The sequence below is a fragment of the Triturus cristatus genome, chromosome 4_1, assembly GCF_964204655.1.
Source record: "Triturus cristatus chromosome 4_1, aTriCri1.1, whole genome shotgun sequence".
NCBI classification, from domain to species: domain Eukaryota; kingdom Metazoa; phylum Chordata; class Amphibia; order Caudata; family Salamandridae; genus Triturus; species Triturus cristatus.
Window position 1 is genome coordinate 234,070,189 of NC_140585.1, and position 14,748 is coordinate 234,084,936.

The window sequence follows — 14,748 nt, forward strand, 5'->3', positions numbered from 1 at the left end:
ATAGTGGTAAGGAGGAAAGAATAGAACAATATTTTTTGACAAAGGACACCTTTAATTATCCTTTCATATGTGTATAGATTCACATTTCATTTTCTTTGTTTTTTGCTGAGCATATATAAAAAAACATATAATTTACAAAACAACACCTCTGTACATATGACGAAACTAAGCTACTGTCCTAAAAAATAATTTCCAATTATGGATCCACCTTTCAATAGTGTGGACTACCCAGAGGGCATATACATTGCATAAGGAAATCAATATCTCCACAAATTCAAAGGCAATGCAAAGCTGTTGAATCCCCTCAAATTCCAATTATTTATGGTCCCTCTGCTCAACCAAACTGTCGACGTGGTCGCGTTTCAGCCAATTAATTCCTTTTGGCCTCTTCAGGACAAGAAAAACAGCAGCAATCTACATAAAAAGAAACATACTACAATAACATATAAATTACATAAACACCTCTATACTCGCCAGTATATATACAGGTCCTTATCCCCAATCAAGATGAGCATACCAAAAAGTCCCACCACAAGAAGAGAGGAACACCGAATAAAGTGAAGAAAAAATCATGTCTAAATCTTTCTGAATATATATGTGTGTGTACATCTCAAGACACTCCCTATATAAAAGAAAATAGTCCTTCCGATCCTTCTACCATCCAATATCACATATATACATTTAGAAGAATACAGTTGCTCTACAAGGAATCTATCACGGGCATATCTGGGAACCTATCCCCAAATGATTATAATACTCCACTTACCTTAGGCTGATTTCTCCACTCAGAATACCAAGCGCGAGTACAACGTACTCGAAAGGAGTGGGGCGCTGGGGGTCCAACCCCATTGCCATCTCTATAACAAAATATTATATTTCAAAAACGACTACACACCACTACATGAGTGCAAGGATAGAATTACCACCTAGGGCTACGTTCATCGTACCTTTTTAGAGAATCAATTAGGCCCCTTATTCGTGTTCAAAGATTAAGGAAATTCATCCGCTGTGGTTACACGCTGGTTCGTAACAAAACAAACAAAAGACAAAAACGGAAATACAGTATCAATCCAAAGATACTGCAGAGTCCAAGTGTATTTAACTCAATCACGTCTACTCGTCTTCTTATCTTACCTTACTTCTTTCCCCTTCCTTGGTGTCTATTCCGCATCTGTCGGTGCTCACTCTCTCGCTGCGCTAGTAAGTTCAGCGGAAAGCTATCGGCACCTTATTTCCTGGTATGGAAAGTAATGAGGGACTAAAAACCTCCACAGATAAAGAGGTAAAGAATCGGCCATATTGGAATGGGGCAGTTACAAAGGCCAACTGTTTTATCATCTCCTCTCTCACTTGGTTGTGTGTATCTAATACTTGTTATATAGTAACCAACAGAATCTAAAGGAAAATAAATTAACTTAAAGCAAATAATATAGTGAATCAAATAGAGAAAATAATATTCAAAATAGAGTAAATCAAAAAAAGTACCAACAAGTCATATACTGAATGAAATAAAAATGTATATTCGACGTAGAATAAATAAAAAAAAATGCCACCAAAATTATACACAGTGTATGAAGCGACAGAGGAGGGGAACCTGTAAACATAAAGGCTCACAATCTAACAACACCTATTAATATGCACATATATACAGTGTCTGTACACCTAGGGTATTTTCCAAACCAAATCTAATGCCTTTGCTATCCCTAAGCATAAGTGCTTAACCCTCATGTGAGGCTCCTACTGTATCAAAGCCCAAATTTCGTCCTTGTCGTAAAAGCCGTCAATTGCTGTGCGGTATTTCTCAATCAACCGTGCCTCCTGGCGATTCAGAGTATTTTGCAAAATAGCTTTATTCACAGGGCGCATAAATGCCAAGACGGTCCACCTGAATTCATCCTCATCATGCCCAAGTTCCAAAAAGTGCTGAACCAATGGGGCACCAGGGGTTTTGCACCGAATCCGTGGTTTGTGTTGTTGAATACGGAGTTTTACCGCTTGAGTTGTTTGGCCAATATATGTTTTTTTACACGGACATTCAATTGAATAAGTCACATTTTTTGAATTACAATTCGAAAAACCCAGTTGGACATGTTTTTCGTCGCCAATAGTTGTGAACTTGGAATCATTCGTTTGGGGACAAACCACACAACTCTGACATCTAAAGTGTCCCTGAACTGGTGGCAGTCCCAACATAGATCTAACATCAATTTTTGGCGCAGCTGGTCTAGAGGCCTTAACCAAGTACTCTCTCAAGTTTTTTCCTTTTTGGAAGGCAAACAGCGGTGTCGCCAACCCCAAGTGGTCAACCAACCGCCAATTTCTTTAAATGATCTGCCTCACTTTGTTTGCTTTAGGATTATATGTAAGCACGCAAGTAAGTTGGTCATTCTTTTCCTTGCTTCTTGGTGTTAGTAGGGTTTCCCGAGGTGTAAACCATGCTCGTTTAAGAGCATTCCTTACTATTTTCTTCGGGTACCCTCTGTTACATAGTTTAGTCCGCAAGATGGCCGCGTTGTCAAAATAGTCGCTTTTGTAAGAACAGTTACGACGGATTCTAAGGAATTGCCCATATGGCAAATTATCCTTAAGATGTCGTGGATGCCCTGAGCTGTATGCTAAGAGTGTGTTTCTGTCTGTGGGTTTTGTAAATAGGCTCACTTCTAGAGACCCTTCCTTATTTTTGACCCAAACATCAAGGAAATTGATTTTGATGTTACTTGCGTTTTTAGTAAATTTCAAGTCTTGTGTACGTGTATTGAGCCAATTATGGAAGGCTTCTAGGTCTCCTTTGTTTCCATTCCATATCAGAAAAATGTCGTCAATGAATCTGACCCATCTCGCTATATGTGCAAAGAATGGGCCAGTCTCATCGAAGATAAAAAGAGTCTCAAATTGGTCCATGACCAAATTGGCAATCTCCGGGGTGAAGCTACAACCCATAGCTACACCTTTTACTTGGAGGAACAGGTCATCTTTGAAATTGAAAAAGTTATTTTTTAAACATATTTTTGCCAAGGAAATCAAAAAGTCGGTTGGAACCTGATGTGGTCTGGGTCTCCTATCTAATACCAACGTCATAATCAAAAGTGCCTCATTTTTAGAGCCTAGGTGGCTCCAAAGTTTGGCACATTTGTGTTAAGGGCCACTGAAAGCCAATGCCGCATTTTAGTATTTACAGCTGCCCAGCAAGTAGTGGGCAGCGGCATCGTTTAGATCGCAATCCTTTGGGGGCATGTTGTTGAGTTAGGAGTGAGATGCACTCCTTTGCCCCATACTTTCCCAGCTGCCTAGCAAGTAGTGGGCAGCTGCAACGTTTAGGTTTTGCTCAGTGGCGCACCCTTGACTTTCGCTGCCAAGGAAGCAGCCCTAACTTTGTGGACACAGGGCATTTGAGCCCCTGTTTGAGATGGCCAGTTGGCCAGTTGGCCAGGGGATTGTTAGGTTTATAGGGTGCCAGGCCCTACTGTGATTTTGGGTGCTAGGAAATGTGATTCCTGTAGAATGATTTACGCACCTGTGTTGATACCTCTAAATTCACAAGTCTTGGAGTCATCAACTCTTTTCTAGCTTGATCCTGTATGTAGTAAGGGCAGGCACAAGAGTTAGAAGACACAGATCCTGTGAGTTTCGGAAGCAGGTGAAACTTTTAATTTAAAAGTATTCTTTTGTTTTATTGTAGGTGTTACTGCGGTTCTGTCATATGTGTTCAGTGCATTGCCCAGTGTGGTTTTCCCTGTGTTGGTCTAATTGTGCACTGTGTAGACAGCGTTTGTATTGCACGTTACTATATAAACATGCTTATTTTTGTGCCACATTGTATTTTCACAGAACTTGTAGTTGTTTTTGCATTCTGTTCTTTCCTGGGATTTAGTCTGAACACAGTAGACAAGGTCAAACAGCAATGTCCTTTGTTATTTTGTTCTGGTCAGGTGCTAGCATCTAGACACAACACATGAGTGCAGATGTTGTTTGTGAGCATATGAGCCTGGTCATATAAGTATGCACATTGATGTAACATGCATAGAGAGAGAGACTTTCTGAGAGGCGATCACAGCTATACCTGAGATTTAGAACGTCCACCAATGTATCCTAAGGTACGTGGTCCGCTACTAATCTCAGAGATCTTTATTGAATAATCATTCCGTAGAAGGGGAGGGGGTTTGGCTAATCTGTCTTATAACATGGCAGGGCTTTTAATACTATATGGTTTACTGACTATGCTGACTGTATTTTGTTAAGCATTTGTTTTTTGATTGTGGCACGAATTCTGCATTCTAGAACATGATAGTTTAAATAAACATTTCAAACTTCCTTTGTGTCTCTGTTATATCGTATTGAGTACAAGTGTGAGAGCGAAAGGGGGAGTCCAGTTACCGCGATCCCTGAGAGGGACGGCAGTGTAGTGTTCTGGGGTGTCAATTCACTTGTTTCTCTAGATATGGTTAGGAGGGCAAGTGAGACACTATTGCTAGTCGGACTCGGGATCATGGTTACTGAGGTGGTATGGTGACTCAGGATCCTACTTGCTGAGGTTCTATAGTCCCAAGCATAGTTCTGTTTCTGAGCAGAATCCCTGCAACACTTCCAAATTCAGAGAAATGTCATTGTAATTTCCAAATCAGTCACTCCATGTCTCAGCAAGGAAAACTTTCAGGCGAGGTGCAACACTTGGGCTGTACCGCTATGTTAGGTTTCAGCTGTAAAATGAGGTGTGCGTTTCAGATTAATAGAGCTTCTGTTTTATGGAGAGGGTGAAAGAATAGTCAGATAACCTAAATCTGATCTATTGTATTTTGTCATTGTTGGACTTGACCCTCCTGCATGCAACTTGCTGCTTTCACTCCTGTTTTCTGAACCCGTTTTTGCTGGTGTTTAGGATTTTGTGCACTTTACGGCCACTAAGCAGTGCTAAAGAGCTTGTGCTTTCTCTTTACAACATAGTGAAATTGGCTTACACCCAATTGGCATTTTAATTTCCTTATAAGTCCTTGGTAAAGTGGTACAACATATACCCAAGGCCTGTAAATAAACTGTTACTAGTGGGCCTGCAGCACTAATTGTGCAACCCACTCCAGTATCTCTTTAAAACATGCCTCAGGTCTGCTATTGCTGCCTGTTGCAGTTTTAACCTGCCAATTTGACTAGCCAAGCGTAAACCTTACTTTTGCTGATAAGATATGGCACCCTTAGGGTGGGTCTTAAACCGTCCTTAGGGCAGGGTGCAGTGTATTTAAAAGGTTAGACATGTACTTTTAAGGTTTATGTGTTCTGGTAGTGTTCAGTTCAGTTTGATTGTATTGTATTGTGTCAACAGAAAAATCCTTACAAATGTTTTCCATTCAAATAAGGAGTCCTTCTCAGCAGTACCTATCCAAAAAATGAAAATACTTCCTACTTAGACTAAAAAAGATAACATACCTCAAGGAAACACCGTATTGCAATATAGCTAAAATCACACAAACCTACAATGAAGTACCTGATAAGAAATACTTTGTTCAAATGTTAAAACGGGCAAAAAAGGGTAATTGCACTGACAATGAGATTGAGAGGTGAATGATGTACAATATGGACAATAATAAAGTGGCAAGTGTAGTAATCAAATTTAAAACTGGATACTATCCACCAGCTAGTTTAGGCCATATAGTATAAAGTGCTAACAGTTATAAAGTGCCTAAAATAGTAAACTACAAACTGCTATAGGACACCGTTCATACTCCTGTAGGGAAAGAGGTAGTGTACAAAATTACACTCGCAGGTCAATCACAGTTAAACGTTCGGTGTTGGTACTAAGTAAATGTGAACAATTGCATGCAGTGTTACCAACAGCAGTGGTAGTGAAAAACTCACAAATGCGTTTTTCACAACGGCAGGTCATACCTCTCACTTAGGATAACATTGGGTTACCTTATTTCATCTAATACGTGCTAACTGTTGATTTGGAACATGTAGAAGTGTCAAGATTTGTCTCAAATAAATGGTCATCAGAATCCTCTTTAATGGTAAAGACGGATATTAAGTCACAATTCTGAAAATACCACTTTTAGAAAGTTGACCTTTTCTTGTCCTAACCATTTGGTGCCTAGGGCCTGGGTCACATGACTGGTTGCATTTAGCAGTTTGCCTTTGTGTACTCCTACCAGACAGAGACACAAATGGGACCAGATGTTGGCAGGCAACCTACCAGCATGGTAGGGGCAAAGCTGGTCTCCGCCTCACTTTCATTTCAAAGGAGCTGCCGCAGCACACTCACAGAGAATTTGACACCAGCATTTTGTCACCCTAGACCTCTTCAAGCCTGGGTGGGGGAAGGTGCAGTTTCCATAGCCAGGTGGCAGGAATGCCTAGAAGATTCCCCCACTTCAAGGGCTGGCATCAGATATAAATACAGGACCCTAAGACCAACTCTTCAGTACACTCCTTGACCTGTGATGGACACTCAGAAGGCCTACCTTATATTTGAGAGGACTTCTCTGCTGCTTAACTTTTGACTTGGCCCCAGTTTTGTGAAAGCGAGATACTCGCCGTTGGTGCTTTGATATTTTAGACAGTAGATTTAACTAAAAACCTTTCAAATTCATAACTCCGGTTCCACCGATTGGAATTCATTTTGCTGTCATTATATTTATTACATTTTACTTTTTTCTAAATTGGTGTGGGATTTTTCTTGTGCTGTGTTTTCAATATATTACTGTTTGTGTTTTGCAAAAATACTTAACACAGTACCTCTAAGTTAAGTCTGACTGCTTTTGTGCCAAGCTACCAGGGTTAAGCACAAGTTAATTTTGTGATTTTTGTGGTTCACAATGATAAGGATTGTGGTAAGAATGAATCAATCAATCAATCAGCATTTGTATAGCACAGCACTGTCACCCATTGGGGTATCTGGAAGCTGAGGGTGCCATGTCTCCCTCGAAGATACAGGTCTTGAGTTTCTTTCTGAATTACACCAGGGAGGGTGCTGTTCAGAGGTGGAGGGGCAGGTCGTTCCAGGTCTTGACGCGATGTAGGAGAAGGAGATGTGGCTGCAGCAGATGTGGGGGCTGCAAGGGCAAGTGAGGAGGAACGCAGTTGTCTTGCGGGCAGATGGAAGTTCAGCCGATGGTCGATGTAGGATGGTCCTTGACTGTGTAGAGCTTTGTAGGCGTGACTGAGGATCTTCTACAGGCATTTCTGCTGGATGGGGAGCCAGTGGAGGTTTCTGAGGTAGGGGTGATGTGGGTCCATTTGGGGAGGTCCAGGATTAGTCTGGCTGCAGTGTTCTGTGTGGTCTGGAGTCTTCTGAGGAACAGGGTGGAAACAGAGAGCATTGCCGAATGCGAGACGGCTAGTACCGAGGGGTTGCGTGACGGCCTTCCTAGTGTTCATTGGGATCCATCTAAAGATTCTGTGGAGCATGCAAGGGTGTGGAAGCAGGAGGATGCGACTTCATTGACTTGTCTTTTCATGGTCAGTTGGCTGTCGAGAATGATGCCAAGGCTGCATGCATGCCCTGTTGGTGTGGTTGTTGGTCCAAGTTCATCTGGCCACCAGCTGTGGTCCCATGCGGAAGTGTTCCTCCGAAAGATAAGTACTCCTGTTTTGTCGAAGTTGAGTTTGAGGCAATTATCTCTCATCCATTTTGCTACGTTGGTCATGATGTTGCAGAAGTTGATTTTGGCATTGGAGGGGTCCTCAGTGAGTGAGAGGATTAGTTGAGTGTCGTCTGCGAAGGAGAATATGTTGAGTCTGTGTGATCTGATGATGTTCATGAGGGGGACATCTACATGTTGAACAGGATGGGGCTGAGGGATAATCCTTGGGGTATGCCGCCTTGGTTGCGAAAGTGACTCCACTAAGGCTGTCAGATGCTCTGTGTGTGTGCTATGAAAATATAGGTGATCCTCTTGAGGGCATTTTGCTGTATGCCGAATGAGTAGAGTCTGTCGATGAGGGTGTAGCAGGAGACAGTGTTGAATGCAGCAGATACGTCGAGGAGGATCAGGGCCACCATTTCTCCATGGTCTAGGAGAGTTCTGATGTTATCTCTGGCAGCAATAAGTGCGGTTTCTGTGCTGTAGTTGGCACAGAATCCTGATTGTGAGGCGCAGAGTAGGTGGTTTTGTTCCAGTTATTCGGTGAGTTGTTGGTTGATGACTTTCTTGAGTACTTTGGCTGGGTAGGGGAGCAGGAAGATCGGTTTGTAATTGTTTTCGATCGCTGAGGTCAGCAGAGGGTTTCTTTAGGAGGGGTCTGACCTCTGCGTGTTTCCATCTGTCCGGGAAGGTTGCTATAGAGATGGAGGTGTTCGGGATGCTGGTGAGTTCCGTGCTGATTGGGTTAGTTCTGAGATCGAAGAGATGGCGGGGACAGGGGTCGGTGGCCGACCCAGATTTAATGGACTACATGATGCCTGTGGTGGTCTGAGTGGTAAGTCAAGGTGGTAATCATTTGGCTGGTGTTGGTATGTGGGTTGATGTTGTTGAGGCAGAGAGTGGTGGGTTGGGGGTTGAAGTTACTGTAGATGTTGGCAATCTTGCTGTGGAAGTGGTCTGAGAGGGTGTTGCAGAGTTCTTGGGAGGGGTAGATAGTGTTCTCTGTGGCTGTTGGGTTGGAGAATTCCTGGACTATTTTGAAGAGTTCCTTCTTGTGGATGGCTGTGGTGTCGATGCAGGCAATCATGTCTGCTCTCTTGGCTTCCGTGATGTACAGGTGGTAGTTGTTGAGTGCTGATTAGTGCACGGCTCTATCAGAGGGGTTCTTAGTAACGTGTCATCGCTTCTTGAGTCAGTATCAGTTGCGCTTGGCAGTGGTCAAGGTCTTCTAAAGCTTTGGGTTGTGTGGTGTTAAGGGCCTGAGTCCACAGAGTCACGGTTACCTTGACCCAGCTGCGGTGGGAGGAGCTGTGGGGTTTGGTGATGGTATGCTGGGCATCAGAGATGGTGAAGTGAACAATGGTGTGGTTGGTCCAAGTGAGTTATGAAATGTGGCTGAATTTGATTCTGTCGCTGAGGTAAAGATGGAGTCGAATGTGTCTCCGGCTTTGTGAGTGGGTTTGGTGACCAGTTGGATAAGGCAAATGTTGTTGGCGTAGTTGGGGTCATCGAGGTGGAAATTGAAATCGCTGAGTAGGACGTAGTGGTGGGAGTCAATGGCTAGGGGAGGTTGGAGATGGCGCTGCAGAAAGCTGGTCAGGGTACCCGGGGTCTGTAAGCAAGGGTGCCTCATATCATGATCTTAGCGTCGGTCTGAAGTCAGAAGGTGAGGTGCTCCATGAAAGGCATTGGGTCATTGTTGGTCACAGTACATTGGATGATTTCCTTGAAGATGAGGACGATGCCCCCACCTTGTTTTTGGTGTGGTCTCTGTGTATTATCTTGTAGCCCTCAGGAGTGGTGGTGGCGATGTAGGGATTCAAGGAGGGATTGAGCCGCGTTTAGGTGACAAAGACAGCTTCAGCGGAGAGGGTGGTGATGGTGTCAATGGTGTCCCAGATTCCCATAGCGTGTTTGCAAGGGGAGCAAGAGTTGAGCAGGATGCAATCGAGAGGTTTGTGGTTGTTCTTAGTCGTAGTCTTCTAAGAGGAAGCAGCGTGGGGTCCAATGAGTTCTGGTGGTCCTATGTAGCAGGAAAGGCGGCAGTGGTGGCAGGTGAAGGGTTGTATGGTTGATCCGGGAGAGGAAGTGAAGCAGCTGTTGTTTCAGGTTCTGGGGTCAAGGTCCAGTAGCTCTTTGGCGGTGTATCAGCGGGTGGTTGGAGGTCCATGGGTCCTGGTGCTGTGCATGGTCCAGCCGCAGACGGGCTTGTCTTTGGCATGCCTTTGGCACTGCCACGCAGCAGCCTCCATAAGTAGTTCTGGGGGGTGGGAGGGGGTGTCAGGGATGCGGGAGAGCAGGAGCAAGAAAAACAGCCAGGACAGGGGGGTTAAATAACAAACAAAGGCTATGTGCTCCAAATTAAGCCACACAAATGAAAGCGGCAATAACCAAAAATTAACCCAGACAAAATAAAGCAAACAAAAAGCCCAAAATTAACTGCCCAAACCAAGCGGCCCTCCAAACAGTGCTCGATCCAGAGGTTGCAGGATAGGAGCACAGTCCCAGTCTCTGGAGCTGGCAGTTGCATGGAAGCAGTGCACACGACCAAAGAAGAAGGGTTAACACCCCCCTCAACCAAAAAAACAATTTCTCACAGTCATGTTCACTCCAGTATTTTTTAGGTCACCCAGAGGATCCTCTTATTCCCAAAAGTATATGTACCCTTTTCAGAACAAAGGCGAACTGGCAGGTGTCTCTCACTCCTGCCTCCAGGGAGCTATGCTCTATTAGAGAGGGAGTGTTAGGAGTCAGACAAACCTGTTAGAGAATCTCTTATCTGCATGTGATCATAAATGGTGCCCCGTCCATGTACCCCTAAAATCAGTAAACATACACAATAATTGGTATTTTACTATATGCAATTATTTAATATGTATAATTAGTCCACAAATCATATGTATCAGAATGCAAATTAGGGTAAATGTTAGAAAAGTCCCAATCATATTTTCATTATAAATCCTTAGCCTATTAGGTTATTACCTACTAAAAAATGTATTAGCCTTCTGAATATAGGGCTGTATTGTTTTGCTAAGTTTGATCATGCCACGCCATGAATAGTTTCCACACATTGCTTATGATGTCATCTAGTCCACAGTCAGAATTTAGGGGCATATTAACAAAGAATTGGAGTAGGGCAGCGCCGCAAGTCATTTTGCTGCGCTGCCTTACGCCAATTCGTCAGGACAGAAATGCATCGTATTTGCAAGATACCGTGCATTTCAGTCCTTCCAGCCAGCACCAGAGCAAAAAATGCAGTGTATGCCAACACAGGCACCCCCTTGCACAATTGTGCAAGGCATAATTGTTTTTGTGCAGGACGGGGCACCTTACTCCACAAAAACAATCAGGAGAGGCGTTTTTCTTGTTCGATGTGTGCTGCAGAATGCACCACACATGCAAAGAGGGAAAAACAAGGAGAAATGTAAGCATTTCTCCTGATTACGCCTACACTGGGGAGACGTAGGTTTTTGGCGCAGCCCCAGATTCATGCTATGTTGCAAATCTGCGGCAATGTTAAAATCCATGGGTGTTGCATGGGAACACCCACAGCGACACCCATGGCACACCTCCCTGCTGCAATGTAAGGCAGCGCAGCGACTTGTGCTGCGTGGCCTTACACCTTATCTACAAGGTCATGAAAAGCCAAAGGGTGGCTTTGCATGGCCTTGTAGATATGGGCCAGCACTGTGCGCCACCAGAGCATCAAAACAAGTGAGGCTCAGATCGCGCTATGGCTTATAAATATGCTCCTCAGTCTTTCTGAATCTCTTCCAAGCAACCGGTCCATGTGTCTGCTTTGGTACCATTTTTAGGTCTCACTTAGGCAGCGCATGCGTTGTCTCTTCGTGACAAGCCCACAGAGTAGATACCCCATATTGCCCGCCCATTGCTTTTAATTTGTTGCTTTGCTCATCCTTCGCAAAGTCGTGTTTCTCTGTGGTCAATGTTGGTTATAGGTCCCTCCTTTTTGTGTGTTGACCAGTCCCATGGAGCATGCCCCTATTCTTGTAGGCGTACCCTTTTTAGCATGTAGGTGTGTTTAAGCACACTATTTTTTTATTTTGTTTCTGCCTGTGGTTTCCAAATGTTGGCTTTTTTCCTGTATGCATTCACCTGACAGGAGTTCAGGAACAATTGCTGTAGTGCTAATAAAGTTGCACATTTGTCATTTTATTTCCATTTCGTATTTTGTTTCCAAACAGCTTTTTCTTGGGTTATGTCATTGTTTTTTTTGTTTTTTTCGATCAGCATGTCTGCATTGTCTTTGTTTGTAGGCACGGGGAGAGCTGACTCCCAGACTTGAACCCGGTTTCCCAGTTCCAAAGTCGGCAGCTCTGGATGTTATGCCACATCCTCTCTCCAAATTTATCGGCATCTTTTTGCGATTCTCAGTTTTTCCTAGTTCCTCGTGGCAGCTTAAACGCATCTATTTTCTCCTTTGTATTTTTTTTCGTTATGTCGTAATGGGACTGTATGTTTACAAAGCGTTTTAGAAAAAGCTTTCTATCCTATGGATCATCATCTCCGGGAAGCTGCCTTCACTTCCTTTACCCTTCCTCAATCCCTGTTTCATCTTCCACCCTGTCCTTGTTCCACCCGCCCTCGTGTCTGTTTCCCCCACCCCGTCCGCCCATGCCATTTACTTGTTATTAATTCTGCTGGAGTTTTTATATAGTGCCTATAGCACTTTTTAGCCATACCATAGCGCTATACTTTCGAGTTTTTTAATATAGTGTGGAATATACATTGTATGTATATATGCTGTGCCAGCTGTTAAGTGCCAAGAAGTAATTTGTTGTGCAATACAGCTGTTATACAACAATGTGCATTATATATGTTTCTCAGATGTGTTGTGCACTATGTGGTGTTTTTCCAGCTGTCCTTTCCATACAATCTGTATATTTTTAGGTCGAACATTTGAGACCTTTTGTATATACTTTAATATATACTTATATGTGTATGTACTTGGTGGACTCTGGAGATCAGCCCGAGGCAGTAGCGGCTCGCCGAGGGAGTGCTGGGGTGCGGTAGGGCAGGACGGGGGAGGGGCAGGTTGGGGAGGGTAGTGAAGTCCCACATACGACGGACAGGAGTAAGGTAAGTAATTAAATAAATAAAACAATTTACGTTGCGCGCGCTGCAGCACTCCCTCAGCGAGCCGCCACTGGCCCTAGGACTTGTCTGCTTCCGCTTAGGGACTTTTTTTCTATTCAACTGCCTCTATTTAACTGTCTTGATAGAAAACGACCAGTAGGGGTCAGTAAAATGCCAGAATTGCTTTCTGCTTGCTCAACTGCCTCTATTTAACTGTCTTGATAGAAAACGACCAGAAGAGGTCAGTAAAATACCAGAATTTCTTTCTGCTGAGGGACTTTCTTTTGAGGTCGAGCCTAGAATCAGCGCGTATGCGCTGATCTGCGAGACTTATTGTAGTAACTCTCCGCCCATATTTGTCCTTGGCTCTTGTCATTGTCCTTCGTAAATGCTGGCTTCTGATTTGTTAGTAGGCTTGTTAGTCCCTCCTTAGTACCGCCTTCCCTTCATTTGTCACCTCCCATGGCGACTGGCCCTTTTACTTCGGCTGTTACACCGTACCTGTTGTGTAGTCTTGTAAGCACTATTTTCTTTATTGAGTTTATTATACTGCAGGCACAACCTGCTTTGCTTACATTCATCATGCCATGCTTTTTTTCTATTGATTTGTTCGGGCGCTGTGCGGCCTAGCGCGGCGCCCAGTTTCATGGGGTTTCTTTTATATGTGTTCGGGCGCCACGCTGCCTCACACGGCGCTCGGTTTCATTTTTTTATTTTTTAGGGATGTGTTCGGGCACTGCGCTGCCTCACACGGCGCCTGGTTTCATGTTTTTTTGTTGTTTTTTTTTAGGGATGTGTTTGGACGCCGGGCTGCCTCGCACGGCACTCGGGTTAATTTTTTTTTTTCCAGCAGATGTGTCAACACACATAAAAGGTCCCAAAGGCGACACCTATTGGCTATGCCAATGCTTGTCTATTTTGTATTATCACTCTGAATCAGTTTTCTAATAAGGAAGATTTTTCCTACACTGGCTGCCGCACGCGTTTCATTCTGCCTGGGTTATTTCTGCTTCGATGCAACTTCATGCATTACAATGTGGCCTTTAACATTCAGGCAAAAGATTAATGTGAAATCTAATGCACCAAATCCCCCTCCCACACCCCCCATAAAATTGCATTAAATGTGTCTTGCAATACAGTAGGTTCTCGAAGGACTACATTCGTAGACTGCTGTTATCAGCACGGACAGGGCATTAGCTGGGCGAGCTGGGCCCAAGTCCACACCGCCAATATTCTGAGGCGTGCACGGAGCTGTGTGCATTAAGGTAATGCCAACAGCAGCACCACTGTCATCTTGTTCCAGCCTTGTACGAATATATGTCGTTACTACGCATTCCGTTGCAACGCATGCCTTTACCACGCATGTGTTACAACGGAATGTTTTTTTTACGCATTGCCTTTACCTCGATTTTTCCTTTACCCCGCTTTTTCTTTTGGAGGGGGGAGACCCCCCCAAGCCCCCTTTCTTCTTTTTTTTGCCTTTTTCTCACGTCTCCGCCGACACTAAAAAAGGACTGACGCATTTTTTCGGATGAGGAAGAAGACGCTCCGTGAAGATGTTGCTTGCGTGGTAAAGACGGTCGTGGAAGCAATACGCGTTGTGTAGACGTTTACGAGGTAAGTGTACCGTTGTAAACGTAACGCGTAGAAAAGCCTTCGTGGTAAAGGCTGTTTCCCCCTTGTACGTGCTCCTGCATGCTCATTTGTCTAATTTACCAGTTTAAACTGGTTTTACTCCTTCATTACCATACAGTGGGCAATGTTTTAAACACCCCTTTGCCCCCTTCCTTGCCTTCCTTTCACCGTCTCACTCCTGCTGATGCAAGCAACAACCTCGTCAGGGTGAAGCAGCTAAGATATCGGTGATTGAGGTGAGTTGGGGGGGATTCGGAAATGTTTGTGTTTTGTAGCCTGTCACTGCTCAGCCAGGGACTGACCAGTGAATTCAAAAGGGTCCCCCTGCTGCCTCATTTAATTCGTTAACATAATGGGGAGTGCTCCTGTTGAGGTAATATGTTAAAAGTGTACATTACCCCCACCACCATATATGCTTCTTGTTTTTTTATTATCTGAGACCACG

At 44.0% G+C, this 14,748-nt stretch overlaps 1 long non-coding RNA gene across 1 annotated transcript in view; it reads right to left on the reverse strand.

The window, feature by feature from the left end:
• Nucleotides 1-303: 303 nt before the first annotated feature.
• The window catches only part of LOC146854178 (uncharacterized), a 265,426-nt gene continuing 250,981 nt past the window's right edge, over nucleotides 304-14,748 (reverse strand). Inside the window, exon 3 of the long non-coding RNA XR_014981167.1 lies at nucleotides 304-414. This is a non-coding gene — a long non-coding RNA (uncharacterized LOC146854178). The remainder of the gene's footprint in view (nucleotides 415-14,748) is intronic.